Raw genomic sequence first — 19,715 nt, 5'->3', positions numbered from 1 at the left:
GCAGCAACAAGGAATTACTAAACCCGAATGATGGCCGCACATAATGATGGGACAAGAGATAATTAAAAGCAAATAGAGGAAAGAGTCAGGAGGCCAAAGACATTTATAGAGGTCTAAATACAGGCATGTATATATAGATATATATTTATATATGAGAGAGGAATATATCTATATACTTATTTCTATATGTTAAGAATTTAGGGTGCAGATTGACATTGGGCCTTGACTCAAGTATTCCTCCAACACAAGAACACTTTGTTCTAATAATCCGTCATTCTGTGATGCTCACCTCACCAACATAGTCGCCGAAGGAAAAATGGGTGCATAAGCAAATGTGCTAAAGAAAGCTAATGGTGCCCGGCTATTAAAAAATATAGCATCTGGGGTCTTAAATGTTTGAAGATAAACAAGTGGCCATCTAGCTGAAAAGCAACAAAGCCCACATGGAATAAGCACACCAGCCTATGTGATCATGGGGTGTCAATGGGATTAGGTATCAAGCATCTAAAACCCATAACAAAATCATACCCAATGTGAATGGGGTTTGGGGACATGTGGAGACCCAAAGCCCATCTGAGGACAATTGGACATCCTTTTACAGAAGGGTTACAAAGAAGAAATGAGCCAGTCAGGGTGCAGTATAGCACCAATGAAATACAAACATTCCTCTAGTTCTTTAATACATCCTTACCCACACTATCATGACTTCAATTCTACCTTTAATTTCCTTCAAATTCAGCCTGAACTCAACAAGCATTTGGCCTGGTGTTAGCTTCTAATGTTGTTTCTCTGTCTTCTATATCCAATTTTTCTAGATTCATACTTAATACATTCCAACTTCCAATTATCGATTGATGTTTGTAGCTATTCTCATTTTGAATTGCTCCCCATTACATGATGAAGGTACTAATGGCTTTATTCCTACAGTCTTTATTACCTCATCCAAGCCATTTTGGGCAACTCTATTTTAGAAGACAGTTATTCCTCAGTGATATTTTGATTGTCTTCCCACCTGAAGGGCTCCAATTTTCTGCTTCTGTTCATTAATGTTTTCAGTAACTGATAATGTTTTCATGCTTTCCAAAGGGTTTCCAGAGGTTAATTCCTCCAAAGAGGACTGCCTACTCTTTCTTTGTAGTCTATTCTTAGTCTAGAAGCTCTGCTGAGATCTGTTCACTTTGGGTGATTCTGATGGTATTTGAAATACCAATGACATAGCTTTTAGCATCACACCAACACAAAAGCCACCACAATACAATAAACTGACAAACAAGTGATGTTGGTAAACAACAACAGCAACAAAGCTAACTAGGCCTTGATCAGTATAATTTCTACATCATAATAATCAGAAGACTTTATTAGTTATTGAAAACTCTGAATTTCACAAATTAGCATGGAACTTTTTATTACTTTTAAATATCCATTACCTTAAAATATGTACCATGTATACTTTTGTATAAGCCAAGTTTTTCAGCACATTTTATGAAGTTTTTGTGGTAAAATTAGGTGTTTCAGGTCAGCTTATACTCAAGTATATATGGTACCAGACTCTAAATTTACTTGTCACTATATAGCAATGTCTTCTAAAGTGGGATATACCATCCTCTTGGGGTGCTGGAACAATCCAGAGCATTGCCAAAGCAGATACCTTTATACTGAGTGTGTTATGCAGGGTTCTCTAGAGAAACAAAACCAGCACACTTATAATTATGTATATATGTATATATATGTAAATCCATATGGATAGATTTATACAGCACAAAGGAATATAACAGCTAATTAATCCTCACAGCAGTACAGAGGGCTCAGTTTAACTCATTTCCATGGAACAGTTAAAAGGGCTCAAAAGGGCTGCCAGGTCCAAGGTCAAGGAAGCAGATGGTTGAGTTTTCCCTGCAGCAATGTAGGCAGAGTCAGCCCATAGGCAGTAAACAGCAGGGCAGGTCACCAACAGTAAGCAACTCAGTAGATTAGCAAACCAGGTCCAGATGGGATATCGAACTCAAACAATGGAAGATGACAGGATCCGCCAGCCTCAAGCTCAAGCAATGTATACACCAGAAGCGTGGTGAAGCAGCTCTTGAAGGAATCTCAAGCTCTAGCAACACGGTCCATGTGTTGGTTGTCCCACAGGTAGTGTAGGTCACAAGTTAAGGCAGAGAACTAGCTAAAGCTACCGCACAATGGTCCCATTACCAGAGAACAAGAGAGCAAGGGACAGGCCTTGCTAAGCCATTTATCTCTTTGCCCTCCAAACAAACTATGACCTGATTACCACCACATGTTCTTATTGGCTAGGTTGGCACAATAAATCTGCATATCACAACTAAGTAAAAAAAAATTTTTTTCTGAAAAGGGACGAGTAGACCAAATTTCTCTATAACAATGTTTCTAAAGACAGACAATAACTGTTTAAGGAGATATAGACAGTGATATGAAAGCATTGCTTCACCATTCTCTGTGAAACAAGGCTGGAATATGAACAAAGATAATCACAAGACACAGAAATGCCTTCCAGCCCTTTGAGTTTACATTTCATAAATCACAGGTTATATTGTTAAAAATTCAATGTTAAATATGCATTACATATACCAGCAGACTTCAAAAAGTTGTGGAAAAATCCCGTAGTATTTTCATTTATTTTCCATCAACTTTTTGAAGCACACGTATACACATTTCAAGAAAATATATAAACACCCACCTATGCACACACATAATATTTTTATTTCATGAAAGCATTATGTCTTACTTTCTTTTAAACTAATATATATGTATAATTTTTAAAGTATATTTGCTATATTTGTTTCATTTAGTCTATTTTCTATAGTAAAATATATTATTTTCTTTAAAAATAAGACATAAGACTGTAGACAGTGATTGTTTAGCTTAGACAGCAAAGTTAAAATGGATAAATCTCTAAAAGAAGTCACAGAACTGTATGAAAATTATTTCCTTGCAAGATATCTTTATAGGATTAGAAGGTGAAAAATACTTTCCATTGGAGAGTTGATCTTGTGCAGTGACAATTTTGATATGTAGCAAATGAATCACCAATGATTCTAAATACAAAAGTATTATTACCTTTATCATAAAGGTAAGATTTAGTTTATTTTGGACTGATTAAATAACTATTTCTATAAAGATGATTCTATATTTTAAATTAATTTATACAATTGAAACTTGGTCAATAATAAAGCAATTTACTACATAAATCTTTTAGAAAAACTATTTCCCATTTAGCCCATATAACAAAAACAGGGAGTACACCTTTTAAAATTATGTATAAAAATGCTGTTTCAAGATATAATTCATAGTTATGTATTTCATTAATGATGTTTTCATGACTATTACAACTGAGAAAATGTAAACTTCCCTATGTGCAAAGAGACCCCAAAAATAAGAAAAAGAAATTGGAAGGTAACAATAGTCATTCCACATTGGAAACATCATGAGAATAAGATTGTTCTATAGTAGTCTCTTCAATTGCTATTTTATTTAACACCTTAAATATAGTGTTATTGTCATATACTTCACACATCATACATTTTAATCACTCAATAATATTAAGAAAAGTTCTACAATAATCACCACAATCAATTTCAGCCCATTTTCTTTTCATACTCATTGTTGTCAGCCTCCCATTTTCCCCTAAACTTCCCCGGCCATTCCCATAGGTAATTACTACTCCAATTACTGTATCTGTAGATTTACCTATCTTGGTTTACATACAAGAAATCATACAAAACACAAACCGGAATCAAACAGCAATTTAAAAATACACAACAATAATTCCTAGACAGAAGAAAAAAGCTCAGTGGAAAAGAAAACAGACATATTCAAAATGGAGACTTCAAAGTGGGTCATAAGAGAGATCAAATGATAGAATTAATTAATTATTAAATTTTAACTTAACTAGATCTGTGACAGCTCACTTTATAATGCTCTCTGTCTGATAGCAAGGGTAATCACATCTCTCCTCTATGGAGAGAAGGGATTCTCTGGAGGATTAATACATGTGGGGACCTTGCAAATGGATTTGGGGCTTCCACTGTTGCCAGAGCCTTCTGCAAATCAGCTGTTCACAATTTAAGTTCTCATATCATTCTCTCCTCTGATCTTGGATTTTATTATTTACAATCCTGTATCACACAGGCTTGTGTGCTTCTTTCATATAGACTTAGTGGACACTTCACTAAGAAAGCTGCTTGTTTTAAAGAAAGTAGTTACGACCCCAGATGTTATTATTCCTATTATCTGGTCACCACCTTGTTTTTTCACCACACTTCTCTATAGCATCCATATCTTCAATGATCGCCTATTAATTCAATACTCAAATCCATTCATACATCTATGGTTTACATATGTCTCTGTTTCACTTCAGAGGCATCATTTTCATTTTCTGATAGAGAGCATCATAAATTATTCCCCTGGTGTATAAGTTAATCCTATTGATATTGTCAGTAATTTAACCAGTAGTATAAAATTTAACTGTTGAGAAAATGAAAGTATAGAAATTTAGGCCGACTGGAGACTGCATTATATAAACTGCTGTCTTGCACAGGTTAAACTCTTAGTAGTAAGACACTAGTTGCATAAAAAATGGGGTTGGTGATAGGACAGAATGTTTAAGAACACTCATTCACAAAGACAGAGCCATGTCTACTACATGTTTCAAGAAAATAAGGAGAGCCTTAAAGTAGTAAGTCTATGGTAGTCTCAGGCCACCATTCATTCAGGACCCTCAGAGCAAGAGATATGAACCAAAGTCTAACATCCTCCAAATCCATAACCTTGGGATAGCAATCATCTGCTTTTTTTTTACACTAGGATGGTGAATTGCATAGCTGTAAACATAGGGGAACATATGTCTGTCCATGTTCTTTCTCTTGCTTCTCTGGGGTATATGCTCAACAGAGATCCTGTTAAGTCGTATGGTATATCTATTCCCAGTTGTTTCAGATAATACCACATAGCTTTCTACAATGGATTTCCACAATTCCACCACCAGTGTTCCGTTCTCTCCACATCCTAAACAACATTTGTTCTTATGTTTGTTTGTTTTTAAATTTTGCTATCATTATGGGTATAAAGTGGTATCTCATCTTTTTTATTTGAATCGCCCAGAAAGCTAGTGTCCCCAAGCATTTCTTCTTATGTTTGTTAATCATTCAAGTAGCATTTTCTGGTGAATTCTTTGTTCACTGTTTGCACACCTTCCCAATTTTTAAAAATTCTTTGTTTTGTTTTTGCTAAAAGATTTTTCCTAGTCTGTGTATTCTCATTTTATTCTCTTCTGACATCTAAATTTATTTTTTTCTTATGTTCTTGCCTTTTATAATTCTTTGATGTTCTTGACGTCAAATCTCTCTAGACTTTGGTCATTAGTTTGTGTGCATGTGTGTGTGTGTGTGTGTGTGTTTGTGCATGTTTCAAAGGTGTATGCATTTATTTTTTATTTCATTTATTTTTTAATCATTTTATTGGGGGCTCATACAACTCTTATCACAGTCCATACATAGATGCATTGTCTCAAGTACATTTGTACACATGTTGTGATCATCGTTTTCAAAGCATTTTCTTTCTACTTGAGCACTGGATATTTGCTCCTCATTTCCCCCCTCTCTCCCACTCCCTCCATCCCTATCTCCTTCTCTCATGAACTTTGATAATTTACAAATTATTATTTTTTCATGTCTTGCACTGTTTGATATCTCCCAGCACCCCCTTGTCTATTATCCATCCCCCTGGGAGGAGGTTATAGGTAGGCCTTGTGATCGGTTCTCCCTTTCTCCTCCCACTCTCCTGGTATGGCTACTCTCAATATTGGTCCATAGGAGTTTATCTGTCCTATATTCTCTGTGTTTCCAGCTCCTATCTCTACCCATGTACATGCTCTGGTCTAGCCAGATTTGTAAGTCAGAATTAGGGTCATGATATTGGGGAGGAGGAAGCATTAAAGAACCAGAGGAAAGCTGTATGTTTCATCAGTGCTACATTGCACCCTTACTGGCCCGTCTTCTCCCAACAACCCTTCTGTAAGGGGATGTCCAATTGTCTACAGATTGACTTTGGGCCTCCACTCCGCACTACCCCACTCATTCACGTTATGATTTTTGCTCTGGGTCTTTGATGCCTGATACCTGAGTTCATCGACACCACATGATCACACAGGCTGGTATACTTCTTCCATGTTGGCTTTGTTTCTTCTCAGTTAGATGGCTGCTTGTTTATCTTCAAGCCTTTAAGACCCCAGATGCTATATCTTTGGATGGCTGGGTACCATCAGCTTTCTTCACCACATTTTCTTATGCACCCGCTTTGTCTTCAGTGATTGTGTGGGATGGTGAGCACCTCAGAGTGCTGGATTACCAGAACAAAATGTTCTTGTGTTGAGGGAATACTTGAGTAGGGTCCGATGTCCATCTGCTTCCTTAATACTACACTTATAAATATATGTACTTACATCTATTTCCCCATGGTCATATATACATATATTTACATATGTACATGCCTGTATTTAGATCTCTATAAATGCCCTTTGCCCCCTAGTTCTTTCCTATATTTCTTTTTACTTTCCTCTTGTCCCACTTTCATGTTCAGCCTTCATTTGGATTTCAGGAATTCCTCTCGGTTACATTGTCCTTGATTCAGCAATGCCAGACCTCCTCTACCCTCTTCACCATCCATTTTCAGTCACTTTTTAACACCCACTTCCTTTCCCCCACGTCCCCCTCTCCCATGGCCCCCAGGAACAGTCAGCGCATTGTTCTCTCTACTGTCTTATTTATCCTGCCTATCCAATCCAAATAGACACACAGCAACAACAATAGGCACAAACACAAGACCAAGCCCAACAAAGCAATAATAGAAAATAAAACAATAACTACAACACAAAAGGTGACAACAACAAAAAGAAAAGCCTATAAATAGTTCAAAGTTTATTTATTTTCCTTGACAAGTGTTTTCCAGTAAAGTCTGATGAGGTCCCACACCTTGGCCCCACAGTCGATTTTTGGTGTTCCCTGGGGACTTCATTGCTCTGCTCCCCTTGCTGCTCTGTTACACGCTTCCAGTTTCTCTTCTCAGTGTGGTGGGCTCAGAACGAGCACAATTCCTTCCGTGTATCTTCAATGTTGTCCCCCGTGGTGCTATGGGTCAGTGAGGAACGTTGTGTCTTGTGGTGGGGCTTGCCCTATGGTCCTCTCTGTGCATTGGTTGCTCTGAGCAGAAATATTGTCCTCAGGGCTTGGTGGGTCAGGATGTGCTACACTCTTTTTTCCCTCTCCCCTCATTAACTCCTGTGTGCTCTGATCAGACACATCCCTTTCTTTGAACTGTAGCTTCAGTGCTATCCTCTGAAATGAATTCTTTGGTGGGGGGGGCAGGGGGACTGTCCACTTAATTGGTAATGGAGCCAGCCCCTCAGGCCTCTCTATTTACTCCCTGCTTCAAGATCAATTGTCTGTGTGCTTCTGATTTTATATCTGGTTTTCAATCATTTTCCATTGATTTGAATATCAGGGGTTCTCAAACTTTTTAAACAGGGGGGCAGTTCACTCTCCCTCAGATCCAAAGGAGGGCTGGACTGTAGTTTTTTAAAAAAACTTTGAATAAATTCCTATGCACACTGAACATGACTTATTTTGAAGTAAAAAAAACAAGTGTGGGCAAAAACACATGGTGGGCTGGATAAATTTCCTTGGTGGGCTGAATGTGGCCTGCGGGCAGAAGTTTGAGGACCCCTGATATATCATTATACCAATAACACACTGTTTTGACAACTGTGGCTGTATAGTAGGTGCTAAAGTCGGGTAAAGCAAGTCCTCAAACTTTGTCCTTCTTTTTGAGGAGTTCTCTGCTAATTCTGGGATTCTTCTTTCTCCATATGAAGTTGGTAATCTGGTTTTCCAATTCTTTAAAGAAAGATGCTGGAATTTGGATCAGAATAGCTTTGATCTTATATAGTACCTTGTGTAGATTGACATCTTTACTATATTGAGTCTTCCGATCCATGAGCACGGGATGTCCTTCCATTTGTTGAGGTTATCGTTGGTTTCTTTTAAGAGTGTTTTGTAGTTTTCCTCATATAGTCCTTTTGTTTTTGTAGTCAGGTATTTCCCTAGATATTTCAATTCATGTTTGGCTCTTGTTAAGGATAACACCTTTTTGATCCCTTCTTATGTGGCCTTTTCTGATATGCATAGTATTTCCATAGACTTCTGTTTGTTGATCTTATAACCTGTCACTTTGCCATATTCCTCTATTGCGTTCAGCACTCCTCTCATGAAACTTTTGGGATTTTCCATATATAAAATCATATCATCTGTGAATAATGATATTTTCACTCCTTCCTTCCCCAAGCAAATACTTTCGATGTCCTTTCTTTACCTTATACTGTTAGCTAGGACCTCCAGTACAATGTTAAATAGGAATGGGCAAAAGGGAAATCCTTGTCTAGTCCCCTTTCTTCGAAGAATTGATCTTGTCTTTTCTCCACTTACTACCACATTGGCTGTTGATTTTTCATATATAGCTTGTATTATATTGATGAATTTTCCTTCCATTCCTATCTTATTGAGTGTCTTAAACAGGAATTAGTGTTAGATATTGTCGAATGTTTTTCCTGCATCTATCAATATTATCATGTGGTTCTTATCATTTTTCATTTCAATGTGGCGAATAATACTAATCGTATGTTGAACTTTCCCTGCATTTCTGGTATGAATCCCACTTGGTCATGGTGAATTATTTGTTTTATATGCTTTTGTATTCTGTTGGCTAAGACTTTGTTAAGGATTTTTGCATCAATATTCATTAGAGAAATTGGTCTGTAGTTCTCAATTCTTGTGGGATCCTTGCCTGCTTTAGGTATAAGAGCTATACTAGCTTTATAGAAAGAATTTTGGAGTTTGCCATCTTTTTCTATGTTCTGGAGGATTTTGTGTAGGATTGGTGTCAATTCTCCCCTGAATGCTTGATAGAATGCACCTGTAAAGCCATCTGGTCCAGAGGATTTTTTGTTGGTAATTTCTTGATACCCTTGTCTATTTCTTCTATAGCTATGGGTCTGTTGAGATTCTGGACATCTATCAGGGTTAGTCTAGGGAGGGATTGTTTTTCCAAGAATTTGTCCATGTTTTGCAAGTTTTTGAATTCTTATTACAGTCCCTCTTATTATTGTGTAGTTATCCTTTTGATTTCACTACGGTCTGTTGTAATGTGCCCTCTTTCAACCCTCATACTTGCTATTGCAATTTGTTCCTTCCTTTCTTTTGTCAAATTCATGAGAGGTCTGCCCATTCTATGTATCTTTTTGAGGTACCAACTTTTAGCAGCATTAATTTTTCCATAGTTTCTTATTATCCCTTTCCTGAATCTCTACTCTAACATTTATTATATATTTTCTTTTGCTATTTGTTAGATTGTCTTTTTGTCTCTGCTCTGTAAATTTTGCGCCAGTGTGTCAATCACAAGTCTCTCTTCCTTTGTTATGTGTGCATGTATTGCTATGAACCTTCCTCTGATGACTGCCTTTGCTGTGTCCCAATAGTTTGGTATGTTGGTCCTCATTCTCATTGGTTTCTAGAAATTCCATTATTTCATCTCTGAGCTGGGCCAGTACAGACTGCTTTTGCAATCGAGAGTTATTCATCCTCGAATTGTTTTCCCTTGTTTTCTTCATCTTCCTTTTTTTGATTTGCAGTCTTATGGCACAGTGGTCAGAGAGAGAAGTCTCTATGATATCAATGTGCTTAAATATATGTAGGTTCACCTTATGCCATAGAATGTGGTCTATCTTGAATATATGCCATGTGGCATTGAAAAGAATGTGATTTAATTTGTATTTGGGTGGAGGGCTCTGTAGATATGTATCAAGACAAATTGTCTAATTGTAGTGTTTAGATCTTTACCCTCCTTGTTGAGTTTCTTTCCCAGTGATCTATCTTTCTCAAAGAGTGGTGTATTGAAGTCACCTACTGTAATTGTTGGGGCTGTGATTTCTTTTTTCATGTTTTGTATGGTTTGATTGACATATTCCGCTGAACACTTGTTCTGCAAGTAAATGTTTAGAATGCTTAGTGGTTCTTGGTGTTTGGTTGCCTTCAGTGTTATGTAGTGTTTCTCCTTATCTCTTTTTGTGGTTTGCATTTTGAGAACAATTTTATCCGAGATTAGGATCACAACTCCTGCTTTTTTTGAATAGCTATTTGCTTGGTATATTTTTCTCCAGCCTTTGATTCTAAGCCTATTTTTGTCTGTAATCTCGAGATGTGTCTCCTGACGGCAGCAGATTGAGTGGTTGTGTTTTCTAAGCCAGTAGGTTAGTCTCTGCCTCATTAGGCCTGAGTTTATTCCATTGATATTCAGGGTTATTACATCTATCTGTGGACTCTGTTGATGTCATTTTATCCCTTTTGTATTTGGGTGTTTTCCTACCTCCATTTCTTTTCCATGGTTGTGCATACATATGTTTGTGGTTAATTCTTGCGTTCTTTCCATCGTTGAGCCAGTGTTATATTGGGGCTGTTTTCCCTCTGATGGTCTCTGATTGGAGTTGTTCTGTGTGATTATCTCTTGTATGGGCTTGGTGAGTGTTTTTCTTCTGCTCATACTGGGTCAGAGAGGCTCTTTTGTACTGCTGGGTTCCTTTTAGCATATTCCTTGAGATTTTTCTTGTCCAGGAAGACTCTCAATTCTCCATCAACTTTGATAGATAATTTGGCTGGATAGAGTACTCTTGAGTTTACGTTATTTTATCTGAAATTTTTGGAATATATTGCTCCATTCTCCTATTCTCCATAGTGTCAGCTGATAGGTCTGAGCATATTCTTGTCTGCTTCCCTTTATATGTCATTGCCAGTTTTTCCCTAGCTGCTCTCATAATTTTCTCCTATTCCTCATAGTTGTATACTTTAATAACTTTGTCTTGGTGTCTTCTTGGGATTCAGTCTAGCTGGTTCTTTCAGCCTCCTGATGGTTTCCTGGTTTACATTCATTAAGCCAGGGAAGTTCTGCTTCAAGCATTCCATCACTATTTTAGTTGTTGATTTCTTTGATGAGCATTCTTCCAGTAATCCACTAATTCTGACATTGTTCCTTCTCATAGCATCATAGCGTTCCTCCAGCTTTTCTGATGAACTTGTTAGAATTTTCTCACGTTTATTAACTTTTGCTTGCAAGTCCTCTAGGTCACTGTCACTGTTATCTGCCTCCTCCATTTTCTGGGCAAAGTCCGAGGGTTTGACATTAGTTTTTGTTATCTCGCCCCTTAGCTCTTATATTTCCCTTTGGTGCAGGGTCTTTATCAGCCCTTTTCTGTAATGTTTCCCTCATGTCCTCTACGATTTTAAGTAACATTCTTGAATTTTCTTTCTGTTGTAGGTCAATGTCTGTCTTTTCTAGGACTGCCGTTAGGTCCAGGTGGTCCTCTGTCACTGGATTTTGTTTCTCTTTTCTTGTTGAAGTTAGAGAAGAAGCTTTCTGGTTTCTGGTCGATTTATTGGAACTAGGTGTCTCAGAACGAACCTGGGCTCTCTCTTTGGGAGGTTGGTGTTGGTGTTTCTGTAGACTGCCTATAGCTAACTGCCTTGAGGGTTGTGTTTCACCCCTGTAGAAGTTTCCCTCTTGCATTGGCCTATGCTTTGTGCTCCAGCCACCCTTAGCTCTCCTTAGCGGCTGCTTGCAGCTGTGTACACTGCGGTCTAATGGAAAGTGTTGGTCCATGTGCAGCGGAGCATATGTAGGGGACATAAAGGATGAATCGTTGATCTGTTCCTGGCTAGGGCCACTTCCCACAGGTAGGTGGGTGGAAGGGAGGGCCTGCCCGTTACTTCTGTTAGTGTGCTGTGCTAGTCTGGATAGACTAGAGAAACAAATCCATGGACACACAAATGTGTATGAGGAAGAGGTTTATATACAAGAGCAATTGAACATCGAGAAAACATCCCAACCCAATCCAGTCCAAAGTCATAAGTCTGATATTAGTCCATATGTCCAATAGCAAGCTATAAATTCCTCTTCAGACTCACGAAACACATGTAATGAAGCCAAATGCAGGATGGTCACAAGCCAGTGGGTAGAAAGTCTTTGGGTCCAGCGGTGTTGTAAGCATTTCAGTGCTGGCAATTTTCTCTCTGGCTTCTCAAGTTTCAGAGGTCTGGTTGCTGGTTTTATTCTGCAATGTCTCCCATGGAGTAGCAGAGAGGAAAAGAGGTGTCTTTCGTCTTCAAGGAGGAAGCACCAGATTTCCCAGAATTCTCAAGAGAAGGTCATGCCCACGTCGAAGTCTCATTGGCTACCTTCAGATTGACAGCTTGGACTTCACCCTTACACTCTTAATCCTTAAATTGACACCCGATTAGGTTACCACCACACGTGCAGATCCACTGCTTGGAGCACAGAGGGTGGGGAGAGGGTTGAGTAGGGAGAAGGGAGAATGCAGCTGGCAAGCCCAAATACTAGGGAACCTAGCTACAGCTGCAGAAGGTTCATCCAAGCTTGTATCTGCTGTCTGGCAAGCCCAGAGCGTCATGGCATTATGGGAACATGTGCGTGTGTGTGGGCGGGGGACTTGTTGGTAGGTAAGTGGGGAGCACAGACATAGAGTGGGAACCTCTGGGTGGAGACATCTGAGTGTGTGTGATGGGGAGGGGGAGCGCGTCTGGCTTATGGGGCTGAATGGAGCACAAAGGCAGGAAAGAAGCCTCTGTTGAGTGCCTGACTGTCTTGTGTCACTAGGGTGCAAGTTTCTTGTTGGGCAGGGGCTGGCTCTCAGGTCTGTGAGGAGCAACCATACCAGGCATGAACCTGGGGGTCAGAAGTAGGGGGGAGCACTGGCTGGCGGGTCTGTGCATAGCTCCCAGTCAGGGCTAAAACCTCTGCTGTATGCCTGGTTGCCCTGTGGCACCAGGGTATGAGACTCTTGGGAGGAGGGAGGGAAGGGTCTGGCTAGCGGGTCTGTGAGGAGCGCCCAGGTGTGGCACCAACCTCTGGTGGGGGCGCTGGCTTTCGTGTTTGCACCCATATGGGGCAGGCACCCTGGGGAAGGCATCTGCCTGGCGGGTGTGCATAAGCGCCAAGGCAGGGTGGAAGCCTCTGCAGTATGCCTGGCTGCCCTGTGGTGCAAGTCAAAGCAGAGCGGGTGCCCTGAGACCACAGGTGTCTGCAGGGACCGCATGGGATGGGGTGGAAGTCAGCTTCTGGCCCAGCAAATTGCTCTGAGCTGTCTTGGGAATCAACAGACAGACTTGATACCTGAGGTAGTTAGTTTATTATGCCAACCTGGTCGATAAACACGTGGGGTTAATTGAAATTCAGAGCGATAAATGGCTCAGTGAGCCTCACCTTTCTAGTTCTCTGGTCACTTGTTTTCTGATAGTCACACCAGGGGGCAGTTTCCTGCTTTAGCTGGCAAGACTCACTTCCTACAAGACATCCCTGAGGAGAAGCTTCATGGACTTATCCCGATGCAGCCCTGGGTGCTGGAGCACCTGTGTAAAGACTCCTTCCAGTGCTGAGATGCTTACACATTCACTGACTTGGCTTTTCTTCTGCAGTCAGCATCATAGTGTGTGTTTTGTGAGATGGAGGAAGGCTTTGTGGATTGGTGTTGGATATATGGGTTAATGGGTTGTGGGCTTGGGCAACACTGAGTTGGGATGTTTTCTTGATGCACACTTAATATTTATATAAAGCTCTCTCTTATACATGTTTCTGTGTATTTGTTTCTCTAAAGTACCCAAATTATCACAATACCCTTACTCGACCCCCCACATATCCCCACTCACTGATCTCCAAGGAGTTCCAGGTGTGAGTTACCTATCTGGCCACTATCTTCTCCCAATGGTCATTAGTTTTAAATAAACCCAATATATTCTTCAAAAAATAACTTCAAATTTGTAAACAAAGAGGAATGAACAATAGTTGTAAAATATGATCTTGGTGTTAGAAATCAAGGCAGAGAGTGTATGAGAGAATTTTGCAAGACCTACGATTTATTGATTGAAAATACCTTTTTTCAATAGCTCAAAAATGTGGCTAACTATACACCTGGACCCCTCCAGTTGGATTACATAGGAATCAAAATGGCTACATTTGTGGTTATAGAAGATGGAGAAGATCAATATCAGCAGCTAAAACCAGGCTAGTGTTGATTGTAGAACATGTTATCAATTGCTCATATACAACTTCATATGAAAAGTTTTCATGTTAAAAGAAGCCCATGAAATCCAAAATACCACCTTGAGTTTATCCCACCTGAATTTAAAGAGCAACTCAAGAGTAGATTTAACAAATTGAACACTAATCATAGAAGACCCCATGGACTGTGGGAAGACATCAAGAACATCATTTATGAAGAAAGCAAGAAGCCATTAAAATGTGAAAAAGCAAACTAACAAACAAAAATAAATTTAAAAAGAAGAAACAAAGAAAAGATCAAAGTGGATGTCAGAACAGGCTCTGAAAATTGTTCTTCATCTTAGCGTAAGTAAGGCATATGGAAGAGATGATGAAGTAAAAGAGCTGAACAATAAATTTCAAAGGAAGTTTGAGAAGACGTGATACATTCTATAATTAAATGTGCAAAGATGTATAGTTACAAAACCCCCCAAAATGCTCAACATATCTTTATTTGAAAGAACTCAAGGAAAAATTCAAGCCTCTAATTGCAATTTTGCAAGTTTTTTTGGAAAAAATATTGAGCAATGGTGAAAACATCAAACAGAGATATAAATATTACACAGAATCCCTTAAAAAAAAAACTAGAAAAGTAAGGCCAGAGTTCTCCTCAGAGGCAAGTAGCAAGACTTTGTCTCTCAATTAACTATGATCCCAAACTATTTTACCCATTGACATTTAATTGATAATGTCTAAGATGTTAGCTATCCTATCAGCCTCATCCCCAAGTGACAAATATGAAATGATAAGTAGTGGCAGCATTGTCACCAGCAAACCAATAACAAAGAAATTATTACAGGGTATCATTTAGTGAAAACAATATGATCCCTATTACAGGACTGGATATATAACATGAAAGAGAGGCAAGCAAAAGAGCAAATGTGTGGATAAATCTAACTTAATATTGATTGTAGCAGTTTAAATAAAATTGTAGTTGGTAGTTCTTGGATTGAGAGGTGCATTTTATATCCCTCTGCCTTGTATTTGTTTTTGACTATTTTGGGTCATAAAAGACAAAGGTTGCTTGGTGGAAAATTTAAGCTTTTATCTATGAAGTGACATGGTATATTTTAAAAATCATTTTATTGGTGGCTCTTACAGCTCTTTTCACAATCCATACATATATTCATTGTGTCAAGCACATTTGTACGTATGTTGTCATCATCATTTCCAAAACAATTTCTTTCTACTTGAGCCTTGATATCAGCTCCTCATTTCTTTCTTCCTTCCCCCAACCCTCCCTCCCTCATGAACCCTTGATAATTTACAAATATTTTTTAGATGACATGGTATTTACAATGACTTCATAAGCATGAATAAGTTGTACATTAAATAAGGAAGACAGAAGAAGAAGAATTGCATTTGAATTATGATCCTGATAAAAAATATTGGTAATACCATGAACTGAAAAAGAACATACAAATTTGTCTTGGAAGAAGTACAGTCAGAATTCTTCTTAGATGTGAGGATGGCAAGACTTGTTGAACACTTTGGACATGTTATCAGGAGAGACCAGTCCCTGGAAAAGTAAAAAATGCTTGGTAAAATAGAAAAGAGCGATGAAAAGGAGGAAGTTCCTAAATTATATGGATTAATACCGTGGTTGCAACAATAGGTTCAAATATAATAACTTTGAGGGTGGTGCAGGACAGTGGTGCTTCATTCTGTTTTATATGAAATCGCTATGAGTTGGAACCAGCTCAACATTACATAATACCACCACCAGACTAATGGACACATCTGTCTTGGAAGAGAGAAATATAGTCAGAATTTTCCTTAGAAACAGATGGAATAAGGTGATATTTCATCTAATATACTTTGGACATGCTATCAGTATTGACCAGTCCCTAGAGAAGCACAATATGATTGGTAGAGTCAGAAAAAAATAGGGAGGCTCTCAAGGCATTGCCATCTTGGCTGCAACAATGGTGTGGTAATCATGTAATCGTTTGTCAATTTGAGTGGATTAAGAGTGAAGGGGTGGAGTTTAGTCTGTCAATCAGGTCATAGTAAATGAGGCCACTGTGTGGGCATGGCCTTCTCCTGAGGATTCTGGGAACTCCTGTATTCTTCCTTGCAGTCGGAAGTCTCTCTCTCTCTCTCTCTCTCTCTCTCTCTCTCTCTCTCTCTCTCTCTCTCTCTCTCTCTCTCTGCTCACTCCATGGGAGACATGGCAGCTGACAAGACACATGCAACTATCTTGGTGCCCTGAGCTGGAGGAACCACGTGCAGACTCCTGTCAGCATTGAGATGCTTATAATGCCACTGGATCCACAAGACTTCCCACCCAATGAGCTGCGATCTCCCTGAATTCACCGTTATTGCGTGTATTTCATGAGTCTGAAGAGGAATTTATAGATTGGTATCAGACATATGGGCTAATATGGGACTTATGGACTTGATATGAACTGGGCTGATATGTTTTCTCAATATTCAATTGCTCTTCTATATAAAGATCTTTCTTATTCACATATGAGTGTCTATGAATTTGTTTCTCTAGTCAACCCAGACTAGCACAAATGGGTTCAAATTTTGCAATGATTTGTGAGGTTGGAACAGGACCAGGCAGTATTTTATTCTATTATTGTAGTGGCAGTGATTTATTTAATGTGGCTCTTCTGGCCAATGTCTCTGTAATCCCCCCCCCCCCAAATGACCTCTTCTTGCATGTGTTTGGGTAAAAAGGTGGGGGAAGACATGGTTAGTATTCACCTGTGCGTAAATTGTTAACAGGATACTTTGCTATTGTCATCCTGCTGGGAATAAAATTAGGCCTCTGAGAAAGAAGAGCAGGAATTTAAACACACACACACAGCCAGGACTGGATTCTAAGGCCTGAGAATTGAACATCCTTCATCCAAAAGACAGTTGACATAAGAGGGGCAGTAGCAGAACCACAGTCAGAACATGAGACACACTGGTGAACTGCCCAACACACAGAGCAAGTAGAGTGTTTTGAACAGCAATCTGGCTTGTGGAATTTAGTGTCTCTGGGCATTTAATTGGTGGAGTTGGTCTTTCAGACCTACGCATATGGAGCTGAGTGCCTTCACGGTTGGCCTTATTGGATTGGAGTGCCTTTGGACACTAAATTTGGGAATATGGGTTTGCTGACATATAAAGCATGAGGTTTACGGCAGAGTGGCATACCCTTTGGGCATTTATTAGCAGCCCTGAAGGCATTTTGTAACATGCTTGGACTGAATTTCTATATCCTGAGTATTTCTCACTGACATTATAACCAACTAACTTCCTTAATAAACCATATAATAGTGAGAATTGCCTTGCATAAATGAATTAAAATTTTGACCATTTAAAATACACATAACCCCAAAATGTCTGCCTGTGAGTGGTAGTCTATTTCATGTTCTTTCCCATGGAGAAAAGGCATAAGTGGTAATGAAGGTCAAAGCTGACAAAGGAATACTGACTTTATATCACTTTTGAATGTTTTGCTTTTAAGAATAAGAGTATTATACTTTAACATTTTTCTTCTTAAGACTTGTTCTATATTTAGGATTATCTGTAATTTGTTAGCATATCATGAATTATATTTTCAATAGTATATAAACACTAGTTTGTTTACAATATTTTTGCTGTGTTGATCTCCTAGGTGTGCTGAAAAGGAAATAATTAGTTTGCTTTAAAATGCTCAAAGTTATATAATGCATACTCTATTTTGTGCATGACAAGTTTAAAACTACTGTTATCAAAATCTTTTTCCAAGAAATTTCTATTCAAGTATAGACAGAGAGCATTAATCATACTGAGGAGGAGTAAACTAAATGAAAAGTTCTCTTAAAGCTAGGACTTCATCCTCTGATAGCACACTCCAGGAAGAGGATTTTTTTCCTATTGCTGTAAGCAATTTCCTGGCAGATATAATGCACCATAGTATATTTCATTTCTTTGCAAGTCACCTTTAATTTTCCAAGAAAGACTATTGAAGTGTCTACATTTTTCATTGTAAGCATATGCCTTCTGGGCGAAAAATAACATCGTAAGAACTTTCAAGAAATGTATGCTTTCAGACTTGCAGCCATGGTACTTTTCGCCTTTTCTATTTTAATTGCAATCACCATAAAGATGGCATCAACATCCACATCACGGTGATAAATATGTGCCCTGTTGTTTCCCATGTTTTATTTGATCATATATGATACAATCAGCAGTTTGAATTCAATTTGCTTAATTAAGATACTCCTTTAAAATAATTTTCACAGAATGAGTTCTAAAATTATTATAAATTCTGTATTCAATTTATCATCATACCCACTACCATCCAGTAATTCCTTCTAGGACAGAGTAGAATTGCTTCCTTCAGTTACACATAATGTAAAACATTAATTGAACAAATGTCCTCATCTTTGTTCCATGGAGCTGCTTGTCGGTTTGAACATCTGGCCTTGAAATTAGTACAAAATGCTTAACCCACAGCTTAGCTCATAGCACAACTCTTCCTCTCCCTCTCCTATTGTCATACTTTTAGTATTTATGCTTTCATCAACTGTTTCCATTTTACAAATATGTTGAATAATTGTATAATCTGATGCTGTTTATTACTTAAATTAATACTACTCATTCTTGCAAAAATTTCAATATATTATCCCCTGGTGGCATAGTGGTTGAATGTTACCTGCTAACAAAAAGATCAGCATTAAAAAAACCCCACCCACACTGCAGGAGAAAGATAAGGCTTTCAACTCCTATAAACAGTGTTGTTAGGTGCCATGACCTATACTGACCTACACTGACCCTATACTGACCCTATACACAACAGAACAAAAGTGCCTTCTCATGGGACATGCTCACAATTATTCCGATGTTTCAACCCACTGCTGTAGCCACCTTGTCAATCCATTCCCTTTGATGGACTTCCCCTTTTTTGCTGCCCCTTCATTTTACAAAACATGACATCCTTCTTCAGTGACTGATCTCTTAACAACATGTCCAAAGTATGTACGACAATTCTCACCATCCTGGCCTCTAAGGAGCACGCTGGCCATACTCCAAGGCAGATCTCTTTGTTCTTTGTCAGTCAATGATATTTAAATATTATTCACCAGTACTACAACTTAAGTGCATTGATTTACTTCAAATTTCCTCCACTTCTTTAATGAGGCAATTGAAAATACCATAGCCTGAGTCAAGCACACCCCAGTCATGGTTACATCCTTACTTTTCAATATTCTAAAGAGAACTTGTGCAGCAGATTTACCTAATGCAACTTGTATTTTTGTCTATCAACTGCTGTTTCCATGAACATTGAGTGCATGTACAAGTATGAAAAAACCCTTGACAAACACAGTCTTTTCTGTTATTTACCTGTTGGTCCTGTTGTGAAGATTTTGCTCTTCTTTACATTGAGTTGTATTCTAAACTGAAGGCTGCAATCCTTGGTCCTCATCATCAAGTGCTTCAAGTCCTCACTTTCAGCAAGTAGATTTTATCATCTGTATATCACAGATTGTTATAAACCTCCCTCCAATCCTCATGCCACATTCTCCTTCATACAGCTTCTTAGAAACACACAGGGA

Source organism: Tenrec ecaudatus, chromosome X, assembly GCF_050624435.1.
Source record: "Tenrec ecaudatus isolate mTenEca1 chromosome X, mTenEca1.hap1, whole genome shotgun sequence".
NCBI classification, from domain to species: Eukaryota; Metazoa; Chordata; class Mammalia; order Afrosoricida; family Tenrecidae; genus Tenrec; species Tenrec ecaudatus.
This window is presented reverse-complemented; position numbering follows the sequence as displayed.